This window comes from Canis aureus, chromosome 20 (assembly GCF_053574225.1).
Source record: "Canis aureus isolate CA01 chromosome 20, VMU_Caureus_v.1.0, whole genome shotgun sequence".
In the NCBI taxonomy this organism is placed as follows: domain Eukaryota; kingdom Metazoa; phylum Chordata; class Mammalia; order Carnivora; family Canidae; genus Canis; species Canis aureus.
In genome coordinates this window covers 9,751,654-9,765,130 of record NC_135630.1, presented here as the reverse complement: position 1 = coordinate 9,765,130, position 13,477 = coordinate 9,751,654, and the positions used below count along the sequence as shown (strand labels likewise).

Below are 13,477 nucleotides of genomic sequence, written 5' to 3'. Positions count from 1 at the left end.
CTGATGAGGCCTCAACTAGCTTGACTGAACCATTACCCCTCCCCTCATCTCTAGAATGCAGCAGCAGTTCTGTAAAACAAAGAAATCATGCGGGGTTTGCACCAGTACAGTATGGGGAAATCTCCCCGTGCTTCCGACCAAGCACCTCTCCTTAAAAGAAAAAGGAAAAGGATAAATTATATCAGGTTATCCTTTTTATTCCCTTTGCTGAGCCAGTTCCTGCTGCACTGAGGGAACCTTATAATCAGATTTGTGCAAGTATTTTTGTCCGGGCATGCTGAGCTTTGTCAGCATAAAATGTTTATAAACTGCTAACATACAGGGTTGTGGGTTGTTGTTTTTTTTTCAGTCTATTTGTATGGTTTCATTTAATTTCACTTTTCTCCACCTATAGACCAACTATTTCATTCCCAGACAGAGAAAAGAAAAAAACTACTCACCTTTGAAACCCACTATCCTCCCATCACACAAAAAATCGGGAGATTAGAGAACACAGTTAACATGAGTGTAACTAAAGGAATCAAACCCTGCTTCCTGACAGCCTAAGTATGGAACTCACAACATTAGAAGATTTCTACCCAATATGGATGCACTTAACATAATCTACTAAATAAGATTGGTAAACATTACCTCTGAGCCAGAAGTAAGGCCACCAGCCTATTCCACTGCCTATTTACCCAGCCATGCTACGATCTACTAGTAGCCACGCTACTATTAGGTTGGGATATTTAAGGCTTGAGACTGGAACAGTGCCATTCCTTCAGCCAGTGATAACCTACATTTCCAAAAAAGTATTAAAATTCAACCAAATCACCTTCCAGTCATGCAGGTCAGAAGCCTAGGAGTTACCTCTGACTCCTCTCCCTCTTCACTCCTATGCAATAAGTCTCCAAGTGCTTTTCCTTTCTTCTTGGGTCCATCCTCTCCCTTCTGTTTCCAATGCTTGGGCCAATCTCTCAATGTCTTTGTCTTAAACATTTCCAACAGTATTCTGATTTGTTTCCATGTCATTGATTTCTCAGTTTTCCATCCATTATTTTACAGTGCTACTAAGTTAGTTTCTTGAAAAATATAGAATTTATTATGCTATATACTTACTCAAAAGTCTTCTGTGGTTCCCCAAGGCCCTAAAGAATAAAGCCTATCTATTGGCATGGCTTCTCTAGCACCACTCTACCTTTCTACCACATAATCCTCTTTACCTGTTTACGTACCGTGTTCCATTCACACACAAGAAATTATTCATTTCGTGCGTATGTGCTTTGGCACTTCTAGTAACATGATGGACTAAGATGATATCAATGAGCTCACCTTAGAAACTCATAGAAATTCTGAATAAAATAAAACACACACAAACAATTCAAATGCAGAGTGACCACAAAAGAAAGCAAAGGTGCAGATTATAGAAACAGAGAGCGATGGTAAATCTAGTACAATAAGCAGAGGATGATGCCCAGAAGACTTTCCACTCCAGACAAGAGCTTGAGAGGGTGGAGACTTTGGTTCTAACATCTATATGTGAAAAAATAGATGGATTCTGGCCTGTTAAGAAAGGAAACTGGCTAAACCCTGAATAAATTGAATAGCCTCAAAGATCTGGCCCGTCTATGGAAATGAGACCTCTGACCTTAGCCAGAGAAAGCTGCAAGGAAGACTGCCATTCAATGGGCCCATTGGGAAAGTAGGAAGGAGTAAGAGTAGAGGCAAAAAGATTCCAATCAGAACTCAAAGTCTGAGCCTCATGCCGGAGGGGCTTGAGTCTAAATATGTATTATCTGTGTTATAAAGAAACCCCAAAATAAAAATTAGTCTATGCTGTTAAATCCATTGAGCCCAGACAGACGCAAATGGAAATCCATTCAGTGAGAATGCTTCCACATTTCAGTGCCCATAGAAACATCCTAGCACGACCACACCACCAACAGAACCCACAGAAGATATAAATTTTTAAAAAAATGACAGATCCCAAGAAAAAAAAATCCACATGACCCAGGGAAGATAGAACAAACGGGAGAGCAGTTCCCTAAATACTACAGATACTAGAACAATCTTATAAAAGGGGGAAGGAGAGGATACAAAGTTCAACCGGCCCTCAAGGGACTAGTCTTAGAAACCAAAGACTATCAAAACCAAGGCAACTACTCTTTGCAAAACTGTCTCATTGAGGAGCTACATACTACCGTGATGTGGCTTCTGACTGTACATTTCTTTAATTCTCGGTTCTTTTCAGATTATCTATTTACATACTAAATACTACCTGCGCATCATCAATAGCTTCTTGCTTCCATTTGCAAATACTCTCCATTCACCCTATAGAAGCCAGTATAGCGTAGTGCTTATAATATCTGCAACTAAAAGTCCTGAGTTTATCCTGATTCTTTCTGCCACTTACTGGCTATATGACCCCAAATTCACCATCCTTTTTTCAGTTCCTCCTGCATAACAGGAGGACGATCGATCGCTTGTATTGAAGAGAATTGATGAAGAGACCCAGTGAGATATCACTGTAAAACTCCTAGCCTAGGGCCTGGCACAGAGAAGTATTAAACAAATGTTATTCATTATCATTTAGGCTAATTACCTTGCATGCATTATTCTATATCCTTCAAACAATCTTGTAAAAAATATTATCTCCCTATGACATATTGGGAAAGTGAGTTCATAGATGTTAAGTAACTTGCCTGAGGTAACACTGCTAATAAGAGGAGAAAGTAGAGCATGAACCCAGAAGTCTTTGACCCCAAAGCCTACGTGTCAGCTTCTACGTGATATTGCCAAGTGTACGTAGGACCCCAAAATGTTCACCCTCAACCAAGAGCCTTACTATCTGCGAACTCCACTGATGAATTGCTATGTGTCTCAATGTAAATTCACTTCTTTACTGAACATATTTATTGTGCTTCCTATACTCTAAGCACTGTGTAAGGTGCAGGAATTACAGTAGGGAATAATGCTACTTGCAATCTAGTGAGGTGATCAAACAGTACCTAAGTAAAAATGTGTGTGTGTGTGTGTGCACTTGAAATCATTAAAAAAAAAAAAAAAAAGCTTTGTGAAAAAAAAAATCATAGGGTGCAGAGAGAGTAATAAGTGGAACCTACCGTAGTGAGGATATAGTGGAAAGGCATCTTCTAGAAGCTAAAATTTAAGCCGAGTCTGAAAGTCCCCAAAGGAGCCAGATGTAGAGTGAGTAGGAGAGTAGTGTCCAAGGAAGGGCATCATGAGCAGAGGCCCTAATGTAGAAATCACCCTAGCACACTGGAGGAATTGAAACAAGGCCAAAGTGGCAGGAGCATAAAGTGGAGGCCAATCAGAGGGATGAGGAAAAAGAAGGATCCCAGGGGCTGGTCATGGGGTGAGTGATGGAGGCATCGGGGAGGAGGGTCGTGTTGTGAAGTTGTTTTCAAGGATAGTGGGAAAGCATGGAAATTCTTTAAATACAAGAATGACATGTTCTGATTATATTTTTAAAACATCCCTCTAACTAGAGAATGAACTTCACAGATAAGAGGCTGTACATAAAGAAACCATGTAGGAAACTATGATAATATGTTCATAGGGCAGCATGGCAGCAGAGAGGAGTGAGCAGACGGGAGACACACTTTCCAGGGGAAATGAAGACCATTGCTGAGAGATTGGACAGATTCTGGTAATAGGCTCACTCACTCAAGACTTAGCCTTATGACTCTTGAGTCCCTGCTTAGTCACTGGATTAGCTTCTTCTGGACTCTGCACCAGCTATGATCGGGGACAGGCACCTGGGCCAGAATCAGAACTAGCCCTTGGAGAACCTCTGGATGAGGCCAAACCCAAGGACAACATTGACGACATTCCCTCTACTCAACCTCCCGCACTAGAGAATGAGCCTCTTGCTGAAAGAGATTTTCATCTTGTCTAAATTGTAACCCCGTATCAATTAACAACGTCTGTTACGTAGTACATGCTCAATAAATATACTTTCAATTAAACTAAGTTTCTCAGGACTAAAATCAATGCCATATGACACTGAAGGGCTGTCTCTTTTCTCCCTTATCCCTCTTCATTTGTTCCCTTTCCTTCTCCATGTTCCTTTCTCTTCCACATAACTGGTATTTTTTTTTTTTTACTTGCTGTCAGACTTTACCATTCAGAGACGACCAAAACAAAAGGAAAAAAAAAATGGTACAAAGAGAAAATCAGCAGTTCTGTTCAATAATAGCCAATTGTTTCCCTGACAGCATCCAGACAAATAGTCTAAATCACAAATGCATTTGTGACCCTCGTTTTGGAAGGGCTGCTCTAATCTTAGCGACTGGAATTGAACTTCAAAAATGGGTATCAAGGTCTTTGGGGGGCCCTCAATTTGCTGTTCCAACACCCCAGTGGCTGAACTGCTACCATCCTTTTTCATTCGCTTAATAAAAATAACAAGAAAAACCATAATAGCCAAATTTTTCTCTCAAATGCCAATGTAGAGAGCAATCATTCCCCAACTTCAAGGCAGTAAAAAGGCTAGTTTGAACAATGCTTTATTTTTACCTCATTTATTTCTCAATTTTTATCCCTAGATTAGCTATATACTACAGAAGAGGAGACAATACTTCGAGCTGCAGAGTAGTTTAAAGTTGCAAAGCAGATTAAGGAAAGAAGTCTGTATAATCACTATCAAATCCCTGTGTCCATCATCCTCCTCTTATGCCTTTATGTAAGAAAGTCAAAAGGTAGCTTAGATTTAAAATTAAAAAAAAAAATCACAGCATGACTGCAGATGGGTTCTAGGAGCTCCTTTTTAAAAAACAGCAGATCATGAAGCGGCCCTCATTGGATAAAATCAACTTTGGGTAAAAATTCAGCTAAAATGGTATGGAGACTCAAAGGTTATTATCAATTTATTTCACACTATGATTGCTTTCAGGTTTTTGCTAGACAAAATTTTCAAAAACGTGCAAATTTCGCAGTTCTCCATACACCCCTAAGCACTAATCATGCCTAGGTACAAGATGCAGATGTTTTGTAAAAGGGCTAAAAATATATTTCTGTAAATATTGTCCCTTGGGAATATCTTTTATACAACTCAGTTTGAATGGCTTATATGATGACACAACTAAATTCTTCAGCTAAAGATGCTTACATATTTATCGTCTGAATAATGAAATATTTTAATGGCGATAGTCTTTGGGTAGTGAGTGTTTCAATGAATAATATACGTTGTTCTTTCAAAAGAAAAAGTTCTCACGTGCTCACATGAAGAACTGCCTTCTTCATTTTATTCCAAGGTCAATTTAATATGCACACTGAAAATTAAATATAAATAAAATGTAGTGACATATACTTACTGTTCTTATACCATATAAAAATCACATTAATGTCAAATGACAAACGATGTTGTTTTGCTGACTAAATGGCAGGTTTAATGAGAAAGATACATTTTTAGGCCTAGTTCTCATTCATTGTGTCTACAATGTAACTTCAATGACAATAATGCAAAGAATAACTTTTTTTTCCAAAAAAAGTTATCAATAACCTAAAATCTCTGTGTCCTATTCTAGGATATTCAGATCCCACCTTTACACAAACCAGCAACTAAGAAAAGAGGCACTTTTGGTAATTCTATAGAGATATCTTTTTTCCTTAAACATAAGATTAGACTTGTGGCATTATTAAAATTTGAACTGTAGTTGGCATCTGCTCCAATTATGGCAGGAACCAGGAAAAGAAATTTCCTTATTTGTATGTATATGTGTGTCTACATATGTACTTATATACTATTACACTTAACTTCTAATAAATTCTTGCAGAACGGTGTGAACAAAGATGGGATCCACAGAATACATTCACCCCAAACCATAATATGTCACAAATGTCTTTGGCACAGACGCTTTTGAATTTGCTGCCTGCACTAAAACCTGCCACATTATAAACATAGTTGACCCTACAACAACAGCGGTTTGAAATAAGCAGTCCACTTATATGGGATTTTTTTACAACATAGTACTATAAATGTATTTTCTCTTCTTTATGACTTTCTTAATAACATTTCCTTTTCATTAGCTTACTTTAAGAATACAGCATATAAGATATCTAACATATATATTAACACATAAAATATGTGTTGTTTATGTTATTGGTAGGGATTCTGGTGAACAGTAGACTCTTAGTAGTTAAGATTTGGGGGATTCAGAAGTTGTACACAGATTTTCAACTGTGCAGGGGGTCAGTGCTTCTAACTTCAGCATTGTTGACCCTTGAGGGTCAACTGTATTTATCCACTGTTTTTCTGTATTTGAACAACTGTAAAAAACAAAACAAAACAAAACAAAAACAAACAAAAACAAAAACCCTCCACGTGTACAGTGTGCTAAGACACTATTTAGCTTTTATATGGTATGAAACACAATCATAAATATACACACAGGCAACAACATCACCTGAAACTTACTTTGTCCAGAATGTCTATACTAAAATTTAAATTTATAGTCCAAATAAAACCCTAAATTTACAATATCCCCTATGGGATGTCTAGGTGGTTCAGCCAGTTAAGCATTCAACTCTTGATTTTGGCTCAGGTCATGATCTCAAGGTCATGGAATTAAGCCTTGAGTCGGTCTCTGCCCTCAGCAAGGAGTCTTCTTCAGATTCTCTCTCTTTCTCTGTCTCTCTCTCAAATAAATAAAATATTTTTAGAAATTAAATTAAATCAAAAATCTCCTACATAACTCAGATACCCAAGAATCCACTTACATCACACACCGCTTTGATAAATACTAGTCTTTTAGAACAAAGATAGTCAACATCTTTTATCTCTTCATTCACACATACTGGAACTGTAGTATTCTTAAAAGGTTCCCGAATAATTAGGTTATTTCCCTGTGGCTCAAAAAGCCTAGTTGCTGAGAGAACTGCCTTCCTGAACAGCCTCCTGTAGCTCCCCAATGAAATCCCAAGCTTCCTCCTGAGGCACAATCACCAGTGACACAAAGGGGGCCATTTTTCTAGTAACCATGCATGCTGGAGCCAACCAGAATTGAGAATTTGATCCAAGTGTTCAATAGGAAGCTCAGGGACATATATTCTTTGCAGTGAAGATTAGTTCTTCTTTGCAGAAAAAGCCACATTCTTCTACCAAGCATTCAGAACCAGAGGGACACACAAGAAAATGGAGGGAATGCCCACCTATAGAGCTTCATCAGTCATTGTAGGTGACAACTATCAAACCCAGGTCATCCCCAAATCTAGCTAAAATTGTCAGCCACCTCCTGTCAGGGAATCCCAGAAAGTCCATCGGGAAAATCAGTAGTTTCTTTTACTTTGTGAAATCCTCCAAGTGTATCATTAAGGCTCCAGAGGAGAGATTCAAACTTAAGGTATTTATTTTCTTTAAAGAGTTTAGGTGTGAGATGCCTATGCACTGAGGATGAAAGGTTGCATTTATAATTACATAAATTGTGAAAAATTACTGTTGTTCAGAGGCTGGCAGTAAGTGTGGATAAAAGGCTAAGGTAAGTTTTTCTATCCAGAGGTTATTTAATTCTTTCAGCGCCCCTCCCACCAGCCCAGCTGCAGCACCCCCCTCCCCCCGCCCACAGCTTTATAAATTCTCAAATTAGAGAGTCTGAAAACAGAAGCTTCTATTTTGGCAAAGATTTATTAATATTATTTTATGCCCGGTTTCTCATACCTGGGATAGTTACACATAATGTTTTAATCCTGGCTTGTAAAAAAAATATTTTAAAAGATGAATTCTTTACACTTGTATCATGTATAATATAATTATAGACTACAGGGTGCTATTTTGGACATCAGGTACAGAGTTTTGTCTTAATCATACTGTTCAGTTCATAGCACATTATTAGCACTGGCCTGTACAAGGCACTACCTTCTTTTATTTCACTCCCTTTTAATCCTATAACCCACTCACATTCCTCTCTCTCTCCCGTTAGCCAACAATTGTAATGTGTTTGATATGTATCTTTCTGTGCATGTGCTTATAGCATGTATATTGTTCATTTTTTTCATGTATTTTATTCTATAAGGTACTATATATTTCAGTCTGGCTATTTCCTTTCTAAGGAAGCAATGTATTGCTTTTTTCTTTTATTTTTTTTAAAGGATTAACCTATTTTAACAATCATTTGATTCTGACTGCTGCTTAAAACTTACTCTGTATATATTCCCATCATGTTTCCCCTACTCCCTATTCCCATGAAAAACTCTTTACACCACTGCAATGAACCCCCTTATACATGTACGCTTATGGATTAGATGACTATAGTGTCCAAGGTAAGTCACTTCTGAGAGCAAACGGAGGCAGTGTTACTTGACCTGCTCAGGAAAGCCAGGTTGTGTGATCATTCTGCTTATGAACCTACGCAGGACCCTTTGGGATCTATGCCAAAGAACAGTGTTCAAATATTCTTTTTTTTTTTTTTTTTTTCAGTGTTCAAATATTCTGATCTAACTACTACCAGATTGCTCACCGGAATATAGTATTAGTCTACATTTTTGTCAGCCCAGACACAATTTCCATTTTTATATTACTTTCTTTGTAATATTGCCTACATACGTGTTAAGATGTTTTTAAATTTATGGAATGTTCTTTTAAAGCAATGTCAAGCAAAACTAAGCCAAATATCTAAACAATTTTAAAGTCATAAAAAATAGAGGAGTCTGAGATATAGCCAGGAGCCAAATGAATTCTCAGAGCCATACATGCATTTCTTTGCACAATTGATATTCTCTGCACAAAGGTGTATTGATAAAATCTTATATATCAACAATACCAAATCTTTTCTTCCATGAGGATACACTTGACTATATTCACATTTGGAAATACTAAGATTATTTGTCTAAGATTCATAATATATGCCCAAAAGCTGTGAAATCATTTCTTTATCTCCCATTGAACACCACCCAACAATGTATTAGAACACTAGCTTTGAGGGGCACCTGGGTGGCTCAGCCAGTTAAGTGTCTGCCTTCTGCTCAGGTCATGATCTCTAGATCCTGGGACCGAACCTCATGTAGGGCTTTCTGCTCAGCGGGGAGTCTGCTTCTCTCTTTCTCTCCCCCTGCCCCTCACCACTGCTCATTCTCTGTCTCTCTCTCTCACTTAAATAGTTTTTTAAAAAAATACACTAGTGGGCAGCCCAGGTGGCTCAGCGGTTTAGCACAGCCTTCAGCCCAGGGCATAATCCTGGAGTCCCCGCATCGAGTCCCACATCAGGTTCCCTGCATGGAACCTGCTTCTCCCTCTGCCTGTGTCTCTGCTTCTCTCCCTCTGTCTCTCTCATGAATAAATAAATAAAATCTTTAAAAAAAAAATGAACACTAGCTTTGAAAAACATTGCGATTTACTTCAATATGTAAATACACCATGCATAAGCCATCCTATATAAGAAAACCTTCCAAGCTACTAAAGTGCCCACACTTCACTTTAATTCTAACTATACTTCCACATGTGATTCAAAAGCACAGCCAAGTACAGAAACAACTGTTTTAGAATACTTTCTCCGTACCACCATCCCACTCCACCCTTCTCTATTTTTATGGCTTCCTTGGATAAGGATTTCGTTTGCCACCATTTGTTGTATGGAATCTATGAAATACAGGAATTTTTGTATACAAATCCAAGACTTGCTATAGTGTAGGGTTACCATGAAATCTGGAATTACTGGAAATGTGTGAGTTGTTCATTGAAAGCGTTATAGACTCAGGTGAACATAAAAAATGTCAAGGTCCAGCAATATAAATATTAAAGTGTTTCCTGGTCCCCTGAACACTTTGACATATGGTGGGTTATGATGATGCGAGAAAGTAAGTAGAAGAATGCAAGAGAAGATATTGAAATATTAGGATGTATGGCATCTTGATAAATGTTTCCTTCTTTGAAAAAAATCTAGAACATGATGTATTATGATTGGTGCACCAGTCATCATGGAGGCAATGACCTCTCTTACAGTCTGAACCAGACCAGCCTCTCTTCTCTATATTATTCAGAACCTTAAAGGGCCATAACAGCTACTATAAGAGGGTCCAAGCAAGTACGAAAAATAGGTATAATTATAACATTTGGCAGTAGCAGGAAAGACAAAAAATTTGCTCCTGCTTTGCGACACTAAAAAGAAAATCAGATATTGTTTGTTTGTTTGTTTGTTTGTTTAATATTGCTAAGTAATGAAGCCACAGCATCCTCTCCCTGCTTCTCTCTCTCATCCTGGTTACACATCCTTGACCTCCGCCTTATCCTTCGCATGCTTCCTTTTCATTAGCCCAAATCACAATGCCACCTTTTAGGAGCAGCAACTTCTCTGAGTGTGGATGTAGTCAACAGCAGAAAATAAAGTCTTTGTGAATGGACAACCTTTGCCATTTCCATTTCTAGTTATCTAGCACTAATACAGAAAAAGTATCGAGTTTTCATTTTGTACCCAGATGCTACTTCAAATTTTCTTTTTAATTCTAGCAGCTTTTGCTGTGCCTTGCTTTGGTTTTGCCCTCTCTCATTTTGTTATTGTTATACCGTCTATACTTTGCTTTGGATTTTGTTCGTTTGTTTCAACAGGGCACCTTGATTTCTCCAGATACGTTATTTGCCCAGAGAGATGGCTTTTCTTTTCCAGTTTACGTTCATGTTTTACACTGTTATTTGTCCACATTTGCAAGCCCCTCCAAAGCACTGCTGAATAATATGATGATAGCAGCAAACTCTGTTAGTTCTTGATTTTGATTGAAATGGTTTTAGTGGCTCCATATCTATTTGGAGGTTTTAGCAAATATAATTTATCATATTTAAGTAAAAGCCCTCCATTACTTGTTTAGAAATGACCGCTGACCTTCCATATCCCTTTTCAGCATCTATCAACCTATCAGTGATGTGCATGAGTGGCTTACCCAGGTTGGGGAGACCCAATTGTGAAATCCCTTCTCAAATCCATGCAGTGTCATCATGTTGGCTAATGGCTAAAGCATTTTTAAATGGCAATGGTAGAAGTATTTGCACCATGGAAATCAACAAATGCAACAAATCAGGGGGTTTTGTATTTTGGAAAGTTGCTTCTTAAACATTTACCACACACCACAGGACATGATCATTTAGACTTTCTCCTTTGATTTAATTAACTTAATCCATCCATTTAACAAATACTTCTTGAGCAGACACTACATACCAGGTGTTGTTCTAGGTACTGGGGATAGAGCAGTGAAAAAACTCCAAAATTCTTTCCCTTGTGCAGCTTAACATCTAGTAAAGTTTATATTCTATGATGTGAACGAACGTTGACAGACCTCCTGGTATTACACTATATTGTTATTATGGAATAAACCTTAGTTGGTCAAAAGGGTATGTTATTTTCATGTAGTGCTGAATTGAATTTTCCTATTTAGGATGCTTGCATCTATATCCATCAGGGATAATAGTCTTTAGTTGAGGGCTTATTTTTGTATTATGTTCATCAGGTTTTGCTATTAATGTTATTCCATATGCATAAAATTAACTGAGGAATTTCACTCTAATTCTGAGATCTGGAATAGCATAAATAACATTGAAATCATCTGTTCTTTAAAGGTTGGCTAAAAACTCAGCTGTGAAACCATCTGGACCTGGGTGCCTGTTTTGACGGTGGATCTTTAATTGCCCTTCCAATTCCTTCTATGGCAATGTGTCCATTCAAACATTTTATTCCTTGGCATAACATACCTTTTGATAAAAAAAAAAAAAAAAACAGCCATTTTGTCTAGATTTTCAAATGCATCACCAAAGAGCATCACTAAATATTACTTTATAAATTTTTAAGCCCTTCCATATCTGTGTTTGATACACTTTCTATATTTTCTCTCTTACTCTTCATTCTAGCTTCTGCAGGATTTTATCTATTTGGTTAGCCTTTCCAAAGAACTAGCCCTTGGATTTATCTTACTTTCCACTCTGTTGTTGTTGTTCTACCTCAGTTTCAGCTTCTGTCTTTATTATTTCTTCCCAATATCTTTTGGTTAATTTCATTACTAATTTCTAAATTTCTAAAACTGTATGTCAAGTTACTTTTCTAATTTCTAAAACTGTATGTCAAGTTTCTTTATTCTTAGCATTCCTTAATAATAGTGGCATTTAGTGTCATATGTTTTCCTCTTATAATTTCAATTGTAAGCAGATTAATTGAAATTAATTTTTATTTCAAGACAATTTATAATATCCATTTGAATTTCTTTTTTATTTCAGAGTTAATTATGGGATGTTTCTTAATTTCAAGTAGTCAATATTTTTTGCTCATCTTTTTTTTTTAAGATTTTATTTATTTATTCATGAGAGAGAGAGGCAGAGACACAGGCAGAGGGAGAAGCAGGCTCCATGCAGGGAGCCTGATGTGGGACTCTATCCCGGGTCTCCAGGATCACACCCTGGGCTGAAGGCGGTGCTAAGCTGCTGAGCCACCCAGGCTGCCCACTATTAGATTTTTTCTTTTGCAGTCATGTACACAGTTTTTATGAATTTTCCACGAATGTAAAAAATTTAGATATTCCACAAGTAGATTTAAAATGTGAGAGTGTTATGAACTGAATTGTTTCCCTAAATTTCATAGGTTAATGTCCTAACCTCCAGTGTGACTATATTTGGAGATAAGGACTTTAAGGAGGTAATTAAGGTTAAATGAAGTCATAAGGGTGGGGCCCTAATCCAACAGGACTGTTGTCCTTAAAGAAGAAGAAGAGATACCAGGAGCTCACAGAAACAGAGAAAAGACCGTGTGAGGACATAGCAAGAAAGCCATTATCTGCACCAAGGAAAGAGGCCCCTAGATAAATCAACTTGCCAACATCTTAGTTAGGCTTCCAGCCTCCCAAACTGTGACAAAATAAGTTTCTGTTGCTTAAGCTGCTCAGTGGTATTTTGTTATGGCAGCCCTAGATGTAAAGTATATAAAGATAAAGACGAATTTATTAATTATAATTACCTAAAGGATGCAAAAATATTGATTCAACAGGGCACGTGCACCCCAATGTTGGTAATAGTATTATCAACAATAGCCAAATTATGGAAAGAGACCAAACGTTCATTGACTAATGATGGATAAAGAAGCCATGGTCTATATAAATCTAGTGGAATATTATTCAGCCATGAAAAAGAATGAAATCTCACCATTTGCAATGACATGGATTATGCTAAGTGAAATAAGTCAGTCAGAGAAAGACAAATACCATATGATTTTACTCTGTGGAATTTAAGAAACAAAACAGGTGAATATAGGGGAAAGTAAAAAAAGAGAAAGAGAAAGAGAAAGAGAGAGAGAGGCAAACCATAAGAGACTTTTAAATACAGACAACAAACTCAGGGTTAATGGAGGGAGGTGGGGGGGTGCTAAATGGTGATGGGTATTAAGGAGGGCACTTCTTATGATGAGCACTGAGTGTTATATGTCAGTGATGAATCACTAAATTCTACTCCTGAAACCAATATTATACTATATGTTAACTACCTAGAATTTAAATTAAAACTTTTAAAAAA

The 13,477-nt window shown here is 37.4% G+C and overlaps 1 long non-coding RNA gene across 6 annotated transcripts in view; it reads right to left on the bottom strand.

The window, feature by feature from the left end:
- Window positions 1-13,477, bottom strand: part of LOC144291472 (uncharacterized) — a 151,544-nt gene that overhangs the window by 64,323 nt on the left and 73,744 nt on the right. Inside the window, exon 3 of one of the 6 annotated variants that reach the window (XR_013358736.1) lies at window positions 5,111-5,273. The exons of the other annotated variants lie outside the window; for them this stretch is intronic. This is a non-coding gene — a long non-coding RNA (uncharacterized LOC144291472). The remainder of the gene's footprint in view (window positions 1-5,110; window positions 5,274-13,477) is intronic. 6 annotated transcript variants of the gene reach the window in all.